The 18,615-nt window shown below is 40.7% G+C and overlaps 1 pseudogene; it reads left to right on the forward strand.

Annotated features, from left to right (window-relative positions):
- Positions 1-4,872: 4,872 nt before the first annotated feature.
- On the forward strand, positions 4,873-18,090 carry LOC113259671 (tigger transposable element-derived protein 1-like; annotated as a pseudogene).
- Positions 18,091-18,615: the final 525 nt, after the last annotated feature.

Here is an 18,615-nt window from a genome sequence, read left to right on the forward strand (position 1 = left end):
TGCTGTTGAAAGTAGTTGCTAAGAGATTTGGGGCATTTAAATTAAAATTTCCAGATACCCAGAGCCCATATTCCAGCTGAATTTATCCTTCTATTTATTCATTAATTCAGCAAATACCTATTGAGTACCTACTATATGCCAGTACTATACTAGGTTCTAGGAACAAAGCACTGAATAAGACACATATCAGCACTCCCCTTAAGATGTAAGATGTAGTGTAGATATTGTCAATAAATGGGCAATTACAATACATCAAAATATGTGCCATGGTAGAAAAAGTAAAAAGTGTTATGGGAGGATGAAGGAAAATAAATTTGTTAAGTTCAAGGGAAACTTGTGAGGTTTTCTGGGGCAGATGGCATTTAAGTTGACACGTAAAGATAAAATGGGAGACATGGGACACCGTGTAATGAGCAAAAGATCAATAAGTACCAAAAGAAAAATTATGGCAGTTATTTGGGGACAGAGGGGAGGTAACTAAGAGCTTTCATTTCTTTAAACTATTTGAAAATGTTAAGATTAAAAAAATCCATCTTCCCACACAAAACTGCTTCATTATATCACCTACCAGCACGGACGTATGAGCTACAAGCACTTACCTGCAGCGTCCAAGCAAGGACTCAAGAACTCACCTCGCTTGTCTTCACCAGGTTTTGCCTGGAATCTAGCTCCACCTGACTCTGAAATCTTGCCCCTGTAACGGCAAGCCCCATCTCCTTCACTGGCCACCGTGAACTTGGAATTTACAAATGGCGGGACCTTGTGGTCCCTGGTGCTGTCCCTGCCAGCTGCCTCAGGGCCTCCACCAAGAGTTGCCAAATTGTGTCCACTATATACTGAGCAAGTGCCAAAAACTCATGACTTCTGCCAAATTACTTTCATTATACAGGAGATTCATGGGCAATCGACAATACATTTTATATATTATGATAGACTTTATACCTTTCTTAATTTTTATTTTTTGAAATCAATTTTTGCTCCCAAACACTTTGTGTGTACGCATACCACTTGACTCTGTTATAGTCACCTGATCACAACTTAATGTAACATCGATGTAATCTATTTTTATGAAGCTATAATAAATTATGCACTTTGTTTTAAAAAAAACATGAGTTTATAAGTTTTGCAACATATATCGAGATTACAAATGCACTTAAATCTTTGACCATCATTTCAACTTCTGTCCTATAGACTTGCTTTTAGCTGTGTAACATAACACAGGTGCAGTGTGCTTCCTGCAGCATCGTTTACAAGAACAAAATAACTTGAAAAAATATATCAATATGGGAACTAGTTTTAAAAATGATGGTTAATTCTTGGGGGCGCCTGGGTGGCACAGCTGTTAAGCGTCTGCCTTCGGCTCAGGGCGTGATCCCGGCGTTGTGGGATCGAGCCCCACATCAGGCTTCTCTGCTAGGAGCCTGCTTCTTCCTCTCCCACTCCCCCTGCTTGTGTTCCCTCTCTCACTGGCTGTCTCTATCTCTGTCGAGTAAATAAATAAAAAATCTTAAAAAAAAAAAAATGATGGTTAATTCTTACAAGGAGATAATATGTAGCCATAAAAAGAATAAGGACGATATACATGTACTGACATGGAATAATGCTGAAGGCCTGTTGTAAAGAAAGCAAGGTGCGGCATCAGTGAGTGCTGGGTGTTTTGTATAAGAAAAGGAGAATACGTAAAGAATAGATATATGTGTATATATGTGTGCGTATATATATTTATTTAATACGTGCTATTATAGACTGAATGTTTGTGTCCCCCTAAAGTTTATATGGTATTAGGATGTGGGCCCTTTGAGTGGTGATTAGATCCTGAGGGCAGAGCCCTCATAAATGGGACTAGTGTCCTTGTAAAAGAGACTTTGGAGAACTTCCTCACCCCTCCCTTTCTGTCACGTGAGGGCACAACAATAAACCCATTACATGTTAACATAAATAACATACTTTTATGAAAAAATCACTAGGTTTTCCAAAACAGAAATGAGAAGTGGCACTTTTTGCAAATCTCTTGAGTGTCTGACTTAACAGCAAGCTTCTGGATTTCCGTATCTTCTTCTGCATTCATTCCATTGTGATGTTATTCTGACTGAAGTGTACGAGGATAATTTCACACAGATAAGAGGCTGTAAAACAGAGACATATTTTAAACCTTTTCAGATAGTTGTAGCTATTCTTCTTTGATATTACACCAAAACTCAACAACTAGTAGTTTCTTAAAGGTTAATTGCAGCATAGTATCCGAAACTCTATCAAAGCGCTATTCATACCCTGTTACGTGAAAATCCATTGGTCCCCCTTCCACTTTGGAAGGTTCTTTTACCCATGCCTGATTTTTTAAGATCACACATTGGTCACTTAGGAAATAGTGGTCCACTGAGTTGTACAGATGTTTTAAATGTTAATACATCTCATTTTACAACATGAAAAATTACATTTGCCATATCACCACCAATTTCATCAGAACAGGTTTTTAGATACTGAAAAGCTATTGAGCTCACAGTGGTGAGTACAAGTTTTCCAAAATTCTAATTTCTATTTAAAAGCTCAAATTTTGTAATTTGCAGTTCATACCATCATTTGTTTTTCTTGAAGTTAACAGGCACATTTTGTTCATTTTGAAGGGTATGTTCGCCAAACACTTGTATGAATAACCATAGTTTGTTTGTCATTCTTTCAAGTAAAAATAGTGTTGTGTGAAGAATGCAGCTAGTTGGGTTTGCAACTCAACCAGCAAGTGCGTTTCCTTGAGATAAACCAGTACTTTGGTATGCAGCCAAAGTGCTTTATATTACTTCCCTTTGCATCAGAGTCAAGAGTCAAGATTTAATAAAATCATTAACTTTTCTTGCTCATCAAAGACGTTCTTAAGTGAAATTTGCATGTTTTTATGTCTGAGTATGTGGCAGAGAAGACTATAGTGACTCCTAGCACAGTTGACTGCACTGTCCTGGTTCATGTCAAAGTGCCAGTGGTTTTATCCACCACGGCTTTTGCATCACCAGGGAAAATGCCAACAGTGAAAATGGCCAATGATGTCAAATTATCAGTATGAATGGCTTTGATCTCACAGAACCCCTCAATGCGCCTTGAGAACCCCCAGGGGTCCACACATCACACTTTGAGAAATGTTTGCATAAATAATTTTTGAAGTACTATATTAGAAACTGGTAATATTATTTGCCTTCAATGAAGAGCACTGGATAATTGAGGGACAGGTGTGGGAGGAAGATGTTTCACTACATACCCTTTTTACTTTTTGAATTTGAACCAAGGGAATGTATTAGTCATTCCAAGATAAATTTAAAAATGATTTTAAAAACCATAAGAAACTTGAAAGCTGGACCAAGGAAAGTGAGGTGACAACTCATATTTATACAAGGATAATAGTCCACATGGCTGCATCGTTGCAAAGTGGCTGGCTGGTATAGAACTCAGATGCTTTTAGAACCATGGCTCCTAAGGATGCTTAGCCTACAGTCATTGGTGAGGCTCACACAAAAACTGCTAATTGGTATAGTAGTTCAGGCATGGAGAGTAAGCAGGGAACTTGCAATAAATCACATCATAATTTGATAATAATAAAACTCAGGGAGGAAACTCAGAAAGCTATACGTGACTGCAAACAATTAAAGACAACCAACAGTCCCTGATTACCATTGACTTCCCCCCCCCCACCAGTCTCATCCCTACTCCTAAGCAATAAATCTACATGACAAAGGTAAGGACTGATCACATGAAAGGAACTGCGCTTTTCCATAACTAACCATCATGTTCACGTACATCCTGATCTTGGCCTACCTGCTCCACCTTGCCCTTCTAAATAAACAGACCTAAACTTGGATGCTCGGAGGTTCCCATCAGGTCATATCAATGAGTGAGGCAGGCCAGGAAAAAGAATTCCGCTGTCCTCTTGGTTTGTCTTGTGTGTCTTCATGTATGAGGTCACATAAGTTAACACCTAGGAAATATGTCCTTTTCCTCTTGACTCCACTGCAAGAAAAACAAAAGTTCCGGCGTAACCATAACTGCGAACCGACACGGGGCCTGTGTGTCAGAAGGGTAATAACTGGTGGGGACCCTGGTGACCTGGGGAGCATAGCCCTGTGTCAAGAGGACACCTGCTTCTTGGCTCTCCTTAGCAGCTCTGGATCTGCTGTTGCCATTGGAAATGCACACTTGGTGTGATCGTCATAGCTCTCACTTTATTAGAAAAGATAGAAATCTGAACATTTACAGGACATTTCCAAATTTTTAAAAATAGGTAACTAACTTTTAAAAAGTATGCAGTCTTTTCTTTTTAAGATTTTATTTATCTATTTGAGAGAGAGAGGGAGAGAAGACGAGTGGGGGAGGGGCATAGGGAGAAGCAGACACACCACTGGGCAGGGAGCCCGATGCGGGGCTCAATCCCAGGACCCTGTGACCATGACCTGAGCCAAAGGCAGACGCTTAACGGACTGAACCACCCTGGTGCCCTTTATGCAGTCTTTATATACAGGCAAACGCTATGTTGGTCAGAGAAAATGTGCCTGTAGGCTGATTTCACACTATAGGCTTATAGTTTGACATCTCTGATCTAAATTCACTTTCTAGTATCTTTGTGAATACTATTGGGGCATAAAGAGGATTCCAATGCAACTGACCTGTTTCTCTTCTTCAGGGAAGTTCATGCAGCCAAGACTAACTCCTCAATGAGGGAAAAAGAACTACTGACAATTAAAGGCACTCTGGCAGGACACTAAATTAAAGGGGCTCAGTACCCTGAGATAGGTCCTCACCTGACTTATAGGCTGTGAGTAGCTCAGGCAACCTTGAGAACTTGACTTGCTTCTGGGGAGGGGGAGCTCTGTTTTGCTCTCTGTATTGGTAATGAGAGACAGGAGCTCTGACAACCACACAGACACACTGCTCTATAAAGCACAAGACCAGCCTATCGCAGGAAATGTTCCAATGCAAACCTTTTGTGATCTTTCAGCCTCAGTCAGAGTTAAGGAGGATGACACAAGGAAAGTCAACCAACGCCTGTACGCACAGCACTTGCTCAAGATCCGGAACCTCCAGCGGTACGGTCCAGTGATAGGTGAGAGACTTCTTAACCAGAACAACTAGATAGATGTGTTGGCAGGAGCTGCACACCCACAAATACTGTGCTTCTGCCATGTGCAGCCACATGGCATTTGAAGTGATCCTTTGGAATTTCTGGTGACTCTAACTTTTGTGTCCAATACATGAACTCCTACGTCACATGCACATTGGAATGTAGGTCTGAGGGTCTGGAATAATTATTTCCAGCCCCTTGACCCACAAGTGCCTCTGGGATAATATCACCAGGTATTTTATCACTGGCTGCTCCCCTTTTCTTTCCTAAAGTACAAGATCATCTTGGTGGAAATGGATTCCCTCACCAAAATGACACACATTATTTCTGCATGGGAGGTCTATGCAGAAGTATTTTGCCTTCATGGAATCCCAGCTACTTCATCTACTCATTCTAGAAAGAAAATTCTGTTCGTATCCTTCTATCCATATCTATCTATGGCAAATCACAGGCCATTGGCCAGGCAGAAAGAATCTCATAAAACTCATTTTCCAGACAATACATCTGGTCTACCACAGTTGCTGTGTCCAGAACTTACTCCAACCCTCCAACTCTCTTCCATAGTAACAATAATTTCTACTCCTGTTACTTCTTTCCATCACCATCTTTCCAGCAACTGTTGAGCGCAAAGAGTCACTTCAAGCTATCCAAGAAGAGCAATGGGAACTTACTTGACTATAAGAAGGAACAAAACCCAAAGGGAATGGACCTAGAAACAAAATCAGGATCAGCGAGAGCATCTGGCATTCTTCTTGACACACTCATATCCCTAACTTTTCGAAGTTGCTGGGAGACTGTTTCTCAGGACTGCCAAGGTCACAAGAGCAATAACTATACCTCAAATTGTAATAAGAATAATAAGGAATTCTTAGCTCCAGGAAACTTCTGGTTTACTTGTTGAATTTGAAAGTATAAAAATAATAATAATATCTAAGCCAAAAAAACCAAATAACCTACAAAGGGGAAAAAAAAAAAAGACTGGCATCACACTTCTATCCACAGCAGTATTCAATGCCAGAGACCATGGAGAAATGTAAAGAGTTCTGAAGTAAAAGAAAGCAGGACCAAAGAACATTTTTCCAGGCATGGTGTCATGTAAGTAAAAACAAACATATTTAAACAAGAAAGAACTCAGGAATATAACACACTTAGCTTTTCTTGCAAAGAGAAATATATTCATTTGATGGTGATGACAAAAATTGAACTGTAATAAAAAATGAATCAAAATCAAAGACTGACGAATGGATAAGTAGATGGTGAAAGAGCATGTGCTGAACAATTAATCCATTTCCATAGAAAATACTGGGAAATAGCAACCAAATATAACTACAGGACGTTTTGGCAGTATAAAAGTAAAACAATTCACAGACATGGCAAAATTGAGAGGAGCAGGTTACAAGAAGTGTCAGAGTGCTGATGTTCTCATCTCTCATCGCAGTGAGTCTGTTGACAGTGTCTAAACCCAAACACCGGTTGAAACAAAAAAATAACAATTTCCATCTCTTATTTTTTAATGTTAGGTTTTTTAAAGAGGAAATTACGTATTTTGTGATGAAGAAACATATTAGAAGTCATCAATTTCTTTAACTTTTTCCTCTATTAATTAAAATTAAAACTGCTACTTTTATTAAAATGAAACCGTGTAACAAAAGCCCATCCACCCATCCATCCATCCATTCCATTTCTACCTTTGACATATGCATTCTACGTGAATGGTAACCCCCGCAGCAGTGTAACGTGGCAGTCCAGATGCTTCTTTCTGTAAGCATATGCAGAAAGATGGTTAGAATGATGTGCCCCTAGTGTTGAGGGTTATTTCTCAGGGGCAGGATTTGAGGTGATTGTTTAAACTTTCTTATTTGTATTTTTCAATATCTCTTACATTTTTAAAATTATATACTCTTTTTTTTTTTTACAAAGAAGATGTTTCTTTAATTAAAAACAAAGACATAACATTTTAAATGAACTAATTAACCTCGAATACTCTCCCCATGTCTGAGGCGACATCTTCAACCAATCTTGTTTGCACACTCTTTGGCTTCAATTCCACCTCCCCGGTTACTCTTGAGAGCTCTTGACACAGACCCTTGAGCCCACACCTGTCCTCTCTATCCCCAGTGTGTGGAACCTCACTTTTCCCTCCGGATTCCTATTCATTCTCCAGGAGTCCTAGAGGAAACGCATGCTGCAGTGTTTGCTGCCTGAAGACCTGAGTCTGATGTCACACACGTATGTAATGCATGTTGTTATTTTACTTAGAAATTAATCTAACAGAACCCTAGGAGTTTAATTAATTTTACCATTTTATAATACTGTATAAAATTAGAAACAAGGTTTTTTTTGTTGTTGTTGATGTTTTAAATGGTCTATCCAGCATCTGAACACCTGCATTTATCTGAAGAATTCTCCAAGCTTTCAACCTTTGCTGCTCACACACGCGGGTGCTAAGAAGTCTGGAAGCGTGCTTTCGCTGCACCCCTCTCTCACACACACCCAGACCTAAACTTGTCCGGTCACTAGAACCCTTCTGAGATTTGAATCCGCGGTGAGGGAGGCAAAGAAGAGGTAAGTGGAGAATTCATTTTAGAGGCAGCAGCCGCAGCAACAGTTACTAGAAGCCGTGCCAACGGCTGCGTCGTGCCCTGTGCTGGTAGAGACAGGTGGGAGAGCGGCAGCCTCCATTGTTCAGCCGGGGCTGTGATTGTAGCTGCTTAGCCTTCCTTTGTTCCTGCCTGTTTTCAAAGCCTGGCATTTTTGTCTTCCTGGAAATTCTGTGGGCTTCCCAATAACCTTTCAATAAATTCCTTTTCTATTCCATTCAGCCTGTATCAGTGTCTACTACTCGAAATTAAAATTTTTGACTGACACTGTACTTACGCTATGATTCTCTCTGTGTCTATCTATTGTATTTTAAATTGTAGGATAGGACCTCCAGCCTTAAATTCAAATTCTGGTAGTTGTCTGTATTGCTAAATCTGCGAGGCTTTTGACAGCCCTGTTTACTTAATAATGGACTCCTCTGTTTTCATTTTCTCTTAATGCATTCAACAAACATTTATTATGCAAAACATTATGCTGGAATCTGGGGATAAAAAGAGAAAAAAAAAACCCAAGACCTAGTATTTACCATCAAGGAATTCAAATTCTAGTGGGGAAGCTAGATAAGAAAATAACAAGGTGGGAAATGGTGGAATAGGGAGGGGCAGGAGGTGTTCTAGAAATACAGAAGAAGAGCATCTGAAGAGTCAGGCGACTACTCCACCCCATGAGGGAACGTTGAGGGATAAGAAGTGAGCCAGGTGGAAATGACACAGTAAAGACATGACATAGTGTAGTTTATTCAGGAAGGCTCACGCAAATTGGCTCTCTTAAATGACAAGTGGAATGGGCGTGTCTGAGGGCTGTGTTTCTCAATCTTATGAAATCAGCAGAATCACCCAAGGCTTGTTAAATATTAGATATCTAGAGCTCTTCCTCCATGAAATGTGGTTCAGGTCTGGAGAGGGGCCTCAGGTGACTCACAGGAAAGAGAAACTTTGTCCTGAGGGACTGAGGCTGGAGTCAAAATTCAGGAAGGGCTCTGTGAGCTAAAAAGTTTGAATTTTACTCAAATGGCAAGGCGGAGCCATTAAAAGATTTTAAGCAGCGCTGTGATAAAATCAGATTTGCATTTTCTAAAGTTCATGTAAGTAGCCCTAAAGAACTGAAAGAAACCTGAGATTAGCAGTCAGGACACCAGCGGCAGGAAGATCAGTTAGGTTATTAGCAGTGCTCTGATTGGGAGATAGTTCGGATCTGAACAAGCTTATAATCTACAAAATGGAGAGAACCAACAGGATCGAATTTAGTGCAGCGGACTTGGTTACTATTAGCTGTGGGCTTAAGAGAAGAGAATTCGGAGATGGTGGCTAGACTTGGGACTTGTCCACCAGTGTGGGTAAGGGTGATGCTCACCCGGATGAGGCAGAGAGACAAATGCAACACAAACTAAAAAATGGATGAGTTCAATTTTGGCCATCGTTGAAAATGAAGTGCACGTGGGATGACAGCCAAATGTCTTTGGAATCTTGTGTATATGATTCGAGCACAAAACATGGATCAGAACAGAAGCTCTAGACCATTCTCAGGATAGAAGGGGCCAGTTATATTATGGTGTCATTCAAAAAACTGGAATAAAGACAGTAGTAATCCAGCCATAAAGGCCCACGGCAAGTTGCGTACACGGCAGGGAGTTAGTCTCAGCATCTGTTCACCTGGAGACTTACACGAAGTAGATTGCGGAGTCCCACTGGCTGAGGCCTAAGGTAGCACCCAGAGATCCGTATCTTTTTAAAGAAACTTCCTAAGTGCTTCCAATGAGTAACTGGGGGTGGGACCCCCCAAAGAGGGTGGTAGTTCCCAAATTTGTTGCATATTAGAATCATATGGCAAGCTTTTTCAAAGTCCAGTGTCTAAGTCCCACCCCATACCAATTAAAACAGCCTGTCTGGAGTGGAGGCAAGGTGTATTTCTTTTTAAGGATCCTTAGGTGATTCCAGTGTGTTGTAAAAGTTGGGAGGTACTGGTACAGATTACTAGTAACTAGATTGGGCCAAATGAAGTGTTGACACATAGTAGCCGAAAGCAGTGCAGTCAGACGCTTCCGCGTGAATATAGTCACGGAGTGAGTCCTCAGATCTGCTGAGAAAAGTAGGTAGGTGAAATCGACCCAGCGACCTTCTCAGAAATGAGTTATAGCCAAAGCTGTAAGAATGCTACAAGCTTAATGATGTTCTTCTGAATGAAAACAGTGAAATAAGTGAAGAGGTTCAGGTCCTCTTCTTTCTGTGAATTGACAGTTGAAAGATTCTAAGTGAATTTATTTGAGACTGTACCAGAGGCAGACAGAGCGAGGATCGAAGGCTGCTGAAGAAACCGTGGGGCACGTGGTCCTGTAAGAGGCAGGCGAAGGAACAGACCACGTGCAGGGGGAATGGAAAGGCAAGTCAGAGAGGGAGGAGGACGTTCCAAGCCCGCTATGAAGGCGCGCGTTCAAGTTGCATCTTTCCAGAGTGTCAGCTTTGTTCAGTCATAAAGCAAGGTTAACAGCAGATTCTGGATTCCGAAGGCCGTGGCATTTTGCTGCGCATTTAACTTGTCTTCATATACGTCCCACCAAGCGAAGCACAATACAAGGTCACATAACAAACAAGATGCAACAAGGGGTGAGACGTTAAGGAACCAAACGCGAAGTCGGTCCATGCGCGCGCAGTTGAGGTGAGGCCTCGGTCTGGTCCCGGTCAGAGCTCGTAGGCAGGTGCCCCTTATTCTGTTCAAGCAGTGGAGATCTCTGTGATGTTCAGAGATCAATCGGGCAGAACCTTCGATAGCAGTTGCCTCTTTGATGTGGTCAGACGTAAACGGGTCCGCGTCTGGAGACTGTGACAGTTGCTGCAAAAATCCTCCCTTTCTGCAGGAGTTTCATCAGTCTTGGGCCTTTGCAGTCCTCCTCTGGTTGTGCCGGCGGTCCGTTCTGGGTGTCATCAGCCCGGGCTGCTTTCAGAGACCTCTGGTCTTGGCTGCCTTGCCCTTGGCTGCTGACGTCACTGTTCGACATAAGTCACTGCTTGACGTGAGTGACTCCATCTTGCTCTCCACAGAGGAAAATCAGTAAGAAGAGTATTGCAGAAGTTAGTAGCAGAGAAGAATTCAGGGAGGGAATAATCCCGTGTGTTGAATGCTGCAGAACAGGTGTTAGGAAAATCGGAAATGATGTCAGTAGGACAGACCTCTTCATCCCTGTTAGAAACTATTGGACGGTAGTAAGCTGTTTCTCTTGCAACCGGCTTGATACCTACCCCCCTGACCTCATGACTGGTGCATGATTGAGGGAGGGAGAACTATTTGAGCTGCAAAGCTCATGAGCATCCTCCTTTCTCCAGACCACTCTGCACAAAAGTTATTGTGATGCTAACAGAAGATCCCTAAACAGGCCACTAAAATAACCCCAGGGGAAAGGAATGTTAAGGTGGCCTCTGAGCTCCGATTTTAGTGTAGAGAAGTGAAGGCTGAGAGGGCTGTGATTGAGGCACCCGATTAGTCATTGGGTCTGCTCTATTCTACCCCTGCAACGTGTCTCATTCCTGCTTACTCACTCCGCTCCCACGCGCACCAGTTCAGCCCCTCGTGAACAACTCCCTTACTGGTCCTGTGCTTCCAGAGTCTGGCTCACTGGAGCGCCCTCGATCCGCGGGCACACACACAAATGCTCACGCAGGGCTGTCCTCCTCGAATGCCTCTCCCCAGACCATCCCCTCCCACTGGGAATCAACAAAGGGGCTCTGAATCAGATCACCCCCGTGTGTGTCCCTGCCGGGCCACTTATAGGTCCTGTGACCTTGAACAAATAACTTCAGTCCTCCATGCCTTATTTTTATCACCTGTAAAAGGGGTAATAACAGTGCTTACCTCAGAGGAACATTATGAGAATTAAATGAGCTGTACAGGGAAGGTATATGGCAACAACTGTGTGACATTAAGCAATTAATCTTGCTTGGGTTCCGTTTCCTGATCTATACAATGGCGATGCAAATCTTATTCACCTCGGATTGTTATGGAGATTAAATTAGAAAATGCACTTAAAGTAAATCAGCATAGTGCCTGGTACGTACAAAGCGTAAACAAATTGTAGCTGTTAGGGTTTTTAAACCCCAAATAAAAACGCACCATTAGGTGCTAAGACTCTCCTTAGCCCAGTGGAGAGAAATCATTTCTTCCTCCATGCTCTGCTCCTCATTTTAGTTTTAGTATGACAATTATTTCTCCCTTTTCTTTTCTTTCCTTTTTGTATTACTGTCACTTGATTACATCTTCCCCTTCCCCTCCAGATTGTTAGATTGAAGATAGAGACTGAGAACCCTATCTCCCTAATCTTTCTGTTATACGCAGTGTAGTACCATGTCATGATTTTTAAATTCACATAGTAGTTGCTCATTAACTGGAAGTTGAATGACTTTATTTACATTTTTATATTGGGGTTTTTTCCCCCTTTTAAATATATATTGTAAATTTTAATGATACTCAGTACGGATGCAATAAAAATGTGGGAAAACTCTATAAATTGGAGTGTAAATTGGCATAATCTTCTGGAAGAAAATATGGCACCCAGAGTTTCCCAAAATAGGGTACTTGTCAAATAAATTAGAGGAAATCGATATGATGGAACACTGTGGGATAATATCTATGTCATATTTTAAAATGTGTATATATACATATATATGCTGGTTATGGAAAGATCTCTAAAATGCATAAGTATACAAAGTTATAAAACAATGTAAATTTTATACTCTCTTTTGTGTAAAATTAAAATAAAGATTGATGTGAATTTATGCAGATTTATGCTTTTTAAAATTAGGAAGTGTATAAGCAATTGTTCATTTGGAGAGGGTGGTAGGGGAGGGGAAGGAGGGAAATGAGACTTTTCACTTTCCATTTTGTAACTTTCTGCATTGCTTAAATTTTATAACCTTTATTAAAGTGTTGATGGGAAGGGGCATTAGAGGCTACCTCTTTTTGGTTGTTTTATTCTGTGTACCTCAACGTATTTTTTTAAAAAAATGTATTGTGAGAAGTTCCCTATATAAATGCTTTTCAAAATGGCATTTTAATAGTTGTTTAACATTCCATTGTATGACATATATTATGATTTATTAACCCTTTTGTTGAGGATTTAAATTGTTTACAATATTTTGGCGATTGTAATACTGAAATAAGTATTTGGTTGTTTCTTTCGTTCTGGAAGTGGAATTGCTGAGGTAGTAGTAAAATTTTGCCACCGACAACCCTTGCAGTCACATTAGGTCTTAGAGTACCCTCGTACATGCGCTGAAGGCTTTAGTACGCAACTATGAAATTGGAAATTTGGAAGAGCTGAAATGCTCTGCACAACAGAGAAGAATTCTTAATCCCCTGAGGTAATGAGGGGTGGGGAATAAGAGAGAGAAATAAGATGTAAGACTGTGCTCTAAGGATGTGACCCCTCCCTCTTAGTGGATTTCTTTTGGAGACTTGTGAAGAAGCTGAATTGTTGGAAAGAGAAACAAAGACAGCATACAAACACAGGAGCCTGAGGCCAATTACACCACAGAGCATAAACCTAGGAATTAACAAGAACCAGGGGGAGGACTCGGGAGTTTCACCAATCAGGGAGCTGGGGATGGAGTCAAATGTAACTAACTAGCTTTCTCGGGGGCAGGACTTCCCACCCCCTCCTACAGCACGCAGCCTCCTCTGAGGACCTCTGTGCCACTGGCATAACAAAATCTTGTGATTCATATGACCAGATTGCCTCCTGGAGGGGATGTGCACCTTCTGCTTGCACCAGACGTGGAGAGACAGGCCTGATTCACTCGCCTTTGCCAATAGGGGCTAGTACAGTTTTTAAATCTTTAGCAAGTTAATGGAAAAAAAGTTTTCTCATTGTTTATTTGCACGACTTTGAGTTTAGAGAGATGATCAATGTTTTTATATTTGTCCCATGTCATGAAGAATGTAGAAGTCATCAAACAGGATCCTCTTTATCATCCCACAAAGACAGTGGTAACTACCACCTACTCAGCACTTGGTATCTGCCAGATATTTTTAAGTGCTCTTATAAATGTTAACTCACTTAAAATTCACAAAACAAATCTATAACGTAAGTAATACTTTCCCTCTGTTTTAGAGATGAAGAAATTGGAAGTCCAGAAACAGCATAACTTGAGCAAGCTAGTAAATGGAAGAAGTTGGATTTGAGCCTGTCCCATAATCTGGCCCCTACACTTTCTACCATGCTGCCTTTTTCCTTTATCCGCCCTAAACCCATCGCATACTTCCAGCACTTTTAGCGTCTTTAAAGTGTGGGGGACCAATCCGTCCTTTCTCCGTTGGATTACATTGTCAGTGCCTAACAGTCCTCACCCATCAATTCTCTCCTTCTCTCCTGTTCATCTTCAACCTCCCTTCAGCCCTGATATCACACATCTTAAAACAAAAACAAAAAGAAAACAATCACACTAAAAAGCAGAAACACAATGGCCCCCAAATCTGCCAAACCTGTATTTCCTTCCAACTAGCACAGCTTTTCTCTGTGATATTGTCCACTCATAGTCCCAACTTGGTTTACCCACCGTTAGTTCTCAGCACATTCCAGTCCTGCTTCGGCCAGCCCGCTAAATCTGCGTTCGCCAAGTGCGTCAGTGATTCCAGTTTCCCCAAATTCAGTGGGTCTTTCTTTTACTTAGTTTGTATTTGATACAGCTGACCATTCCCTCCACTTGGAACGCTATACCCTGGTTTTCATTCTGTCTTTCCCGTCTCTTCTCAGTCAGCTTTGTTAGCAGCTCTTCTTATGCCCAATCGTTAAAACTTAAACTGAAGAACTTTCCTAAAAATTTAGACCTGTGATTTCTTTTCTTCACACTATATATGCTCATTCAACTTGACCACATCTAGCCTCATGAATTTAAATAATAGGGGCCTGGTGATATCTCCCTAGGTAATCCTCCATATGCTCGTTCTACTGGGTTGCACCTCAGACCTCTCCAACTTAGCCTATAAAAACTGAATTCTTTATTTTCCTCCAAAATCGAAAAACTTTTTCCTTACCTCCTACACCTAGTAAATTCCATGAGGTCAGGGACTAAGATTGGTTTTTTTGTTTGCTTATTATTTTGTTTTTAGGGACCAAGATTGTTTTGGTGACCACTTTATACCTAGAACTTAGCATAGTTATTTATACACAGAGGGTGCTCAGTGAATGTTTAATGAGTGAATCAATGAATAATTTTATTGTCTGAGATAATTCAGAATCCAAACTGTTTTTGCATAATGCACACCCAGAATTAGTGGAGGAAATAATATATGTAATGAGTGATTTTAAAAATCAGGAAAGGACTTTAGACAGCTTTCCATACATAAATCTTAGAGTTGAAAGGAAACATAGTTCAAATCTCTTGTTCTATAGATGAGAAAACTAATGTTAGTTTACTTGTCTGATATGGCATCAGTTTTGGCAGAGCTGAAGTAGAACCCTAGGGCCTTCATACTATGCAGAATACTCCAATATGTTTCAAAATTGTGTGTAAGTTCACTATACTTCATTTGTGTGTGTGTATATATATATATTGATTCATACAATTAGTATAGGTATCACTAACTGCAAACATTTCAGTTATTCCCTATCTACTCCCCCAATATGCCCTCAGAGACTAGAAAAGTGCCTGATACACAATGGGAGGTTAATAAATACTGTTGACTGAGTGACAAACTTAGTGACAACTAAAATAAACCCTAAATTTCTCGCTTTATAAACATAGTCACCAGGGGTTCCTGGGTGGCTCAGTCGTTAAGCATCTGCCTTTGTCTCAGGTCATGATCCCAGGGTCCTGGGATCGAGCCCCATGTCAGGCTCCCTGCTCGGCGGTGAGCCTGCTTCTCCCTCTCCCGCTTCCCCTGCTTGTGTTCTCTCTCTTGCTGTGTCTCTCTGTCAAATAAATAAATAAAATCTGTCAAATAAATAAATAAAATCTTCAAAGAAAAAAATGAACATAGTCACCTATGTTCTAAACAAACAAATAAATAAACAAAAATCCCAGGATGCATTGTTTAAGAAGTATGAATGAGATTATAGGTATACCTCATTTTCTTGCATTTCACTGATGTTGTGATTTTTACAAATGAGCTTTTTGTGGCAGCCCTGCACTGAGCGTGTCTGCACTGTTTTTCCAACAGCATTTGCTCTCTTCATGTATCTGTGTCACATTTTGGTAATTTTAACAATATATTCAAATTTTTCATTACTATGTTTGTTATGGTGATCTGTGGTCATTGATTTTTGATGTTACTATTGTAGTTGTTTTGGGACTTGATGAAGTGCACCCATATGACAGTGAACGTATTGAATAAATCTGTGTGTTCTGATTGCTCTGCTAACCAGCTTTTCCCCATCTCTCTACCTCTCCTTAGGCTTTCCTAGTCCCTGAGATACAACAGTGTTGAAATTAGGCCAATTAATAGCCTAAGTGTTCAAGCGAAAGGAAGAGTCACACATTTCTCATTTTATATCAAAAGCTAGAAGTGATTAAGCTTAGTGAGGAAGGCATGTTGGAAGTCAAGATAGGCCAAAAGCTAGGCCTCTTGTGTCAAACAGTTAGCAAAGTTGCGAATGAGAAGGGAACATTCTTGAAAGAAATTTAAAGGGTTGGTCCAGTGAACACGCTAATGATAAGAAAGTGAAACAGCCTTATTGCTGATGCTGATAGGAAGAAAGTCTGAGCGGTCTGGATAGAAGATCAAACCAGCCACAGCATTCCTTTCAGCCAAAGCCTCATCCAGAGCAAGGCCAAAAGTCTCTTCAATTCTATGAAGGTTGAGAGAGGGGAGGAAGCCGCAGAAAAAAAGTATGAAGCCAGCAGAGGTTGGTTCATGGGGTTTAAGGACAGAAGCGGTCTCCGTAACAGAAAAGTGAAGGGCAAAGCAGCAAGCGCTGATGTGGAAGCTGCAGCAAGTTCTCTAGAAGGTCTGGCTCAGAGCATTCGTGATGCTGGCTACGCTAGACAACAGACTTTCAGTATAGGCAAAACAGCCTTCTATTGGAAGAAGATGCCAGCTAAGTCTTTCATAGCTAGAGAGAAGTCCATGCCTGGCCTCAGAGCTTCAAAGGACAAGCTGAGTCTCTTATTAGGGGCTGATGCAGTTGGTGACTTTCAGTTGAAGTCAATGCTCATTTACAATTCCAAAAATCCTAGGGCCCTTAAGAATTATGCTAAATCTACTCTGCTCGTGTTTTATAAATGGAACAACGAAGCTTGGATGACAGCTCATGTGTTTGCAAGGTGATTTACTGAATATTTTAAGTCCACTATTGAGACCTACTGCTCAGAAAAAAAGATTCCTTTCGAAATATTACTGCTCATTGACAATGCACCTGGTCACCCAAGAGCTCTGATGGAGAAGAACAATGAGATTAATGTTGTTTTCATACTTGTTAACACAACATCCATTCTGCAGCCCATGGATCAAGGAGTAATTTTGACTTTCAGGTCTTATTATTTAAGAAATATATTTAGTAGGTCTATACCTGCCATTGACAGTGATTCCTCTGGCGGATCTGGGCAGAGTAAATCAAAGACTTTCTGGAAAGGATTCACCATTAAAAAAAAAAAAAAAGATTTATTTATTTATTTAAGAGAGAGAAGGAAATCACAAGGGGGAGAGGCAGAGGGAGAGGGAGAGAGAATTTTGAGCAGACACCCTGAGCGTGGAGTCCGATGTGGGGCTGAATCTCATGACCCTGAGATCAGGACTTGAGCTAACACCAAGAGCCAGATGCTTAACTGTGCCACCCAGGTGCCCCAAGATTTACCATTCTAAATGCCATTAAGAACATTTGTGACTCATGGGCAGAAGTCAAAATATCAAGAATTTGGAAAAAGTTGATTCCAACCTTCATGGATGACTCTGAGGGATTCAAGACTGCAGTAGAAGTCACTACAGACGTGGTGCAAATAGCGAGAGAACTAGAATTGGAAGTGGAGCCTGAAGATAGAACTGAAGTGCTTCCATCTCACAATAAAATTTGAATGGATGAGGAATTGTTTTTGATGGATGAGCAAAGAAAGTGGTTTCTTGAGATGGCATTTACTCCTGGTGAAGACACTGTGAAGATTGTTGAAGTGACAAAAAAAGAACTAAGAATGCGACATAAATTTAGTTGCTAAAGTACCGACTGAGGTGGGGAAGATTGACTCCAGTTTTGAAAGAAGTTCCACTGTGGGCAAAATGCTATCAAACAGTATCATATGCTACAGAAAAATCATACTTGAAAGGAAGAGTCAATTAATGCAGCAAATGTCATTGTTGTCTTATTTGAAGAAATTGCCACAGCCACACCAACCTTCAGCAATCACCACCCCGATCAGTCAGCAGCACTAACATCAAAGTAAGACCCTCCCCCAGCAAAAAGATTATGACTTGCTGAAAGCTCAGTTTATCATTAGTGCTTTTTAGCAATAAAGTATCATTTAATAAAGTTGCGTGTGTTGGTTTTTTAAAGATATAATGCTATTGCACACTTAATATTTATACACAATAGTGTAAGCTTAACTTTTCTATGCACTGGGAAACCAAAAAATTCACTTGAATCTCTTTATTGTGATAATTACTTCATTGTGGTGGTCTGGAATCGAACCTGCAGTATCTCTGAGGTAACCCTATGTAGGTTGAATGGGACATGGGGAAGTAATCTTGTTTTTAAAAATCTGGTTCTTCTAAAACAGTGGACAATCATTTCTTTCAAGTTTCTTCTCTGTGCCAGGTACTTTATATACCCTGTCTCATTTACTTGAGGCAGCCCAGGAAAATAGGTATTATAACAATTTCACATGTAAGGAGGTAGATAGGAATTCCAAAAGAACAAGGGAATTGTCTAGAGTTATGTAATAAATAAATATCAAATGGGATTTAAATCCAAATCTGGGGCCATGACATAGACTTTC

This window comes from Ursus arctos, unplaced genomic scaffold (genome assembly GCF_023065955.2).
Source record: "Ursus arctos isolate Adak ecotype North America unplaced genomic scaffold, UrsArc2.0 scaffold_13, whole genome shotgun sequence".
NCBI lineage: Eukaryota > Metazoa > Chordata > Mammalia > Carnivora > Ursidae > Ursus > Ursus arctos.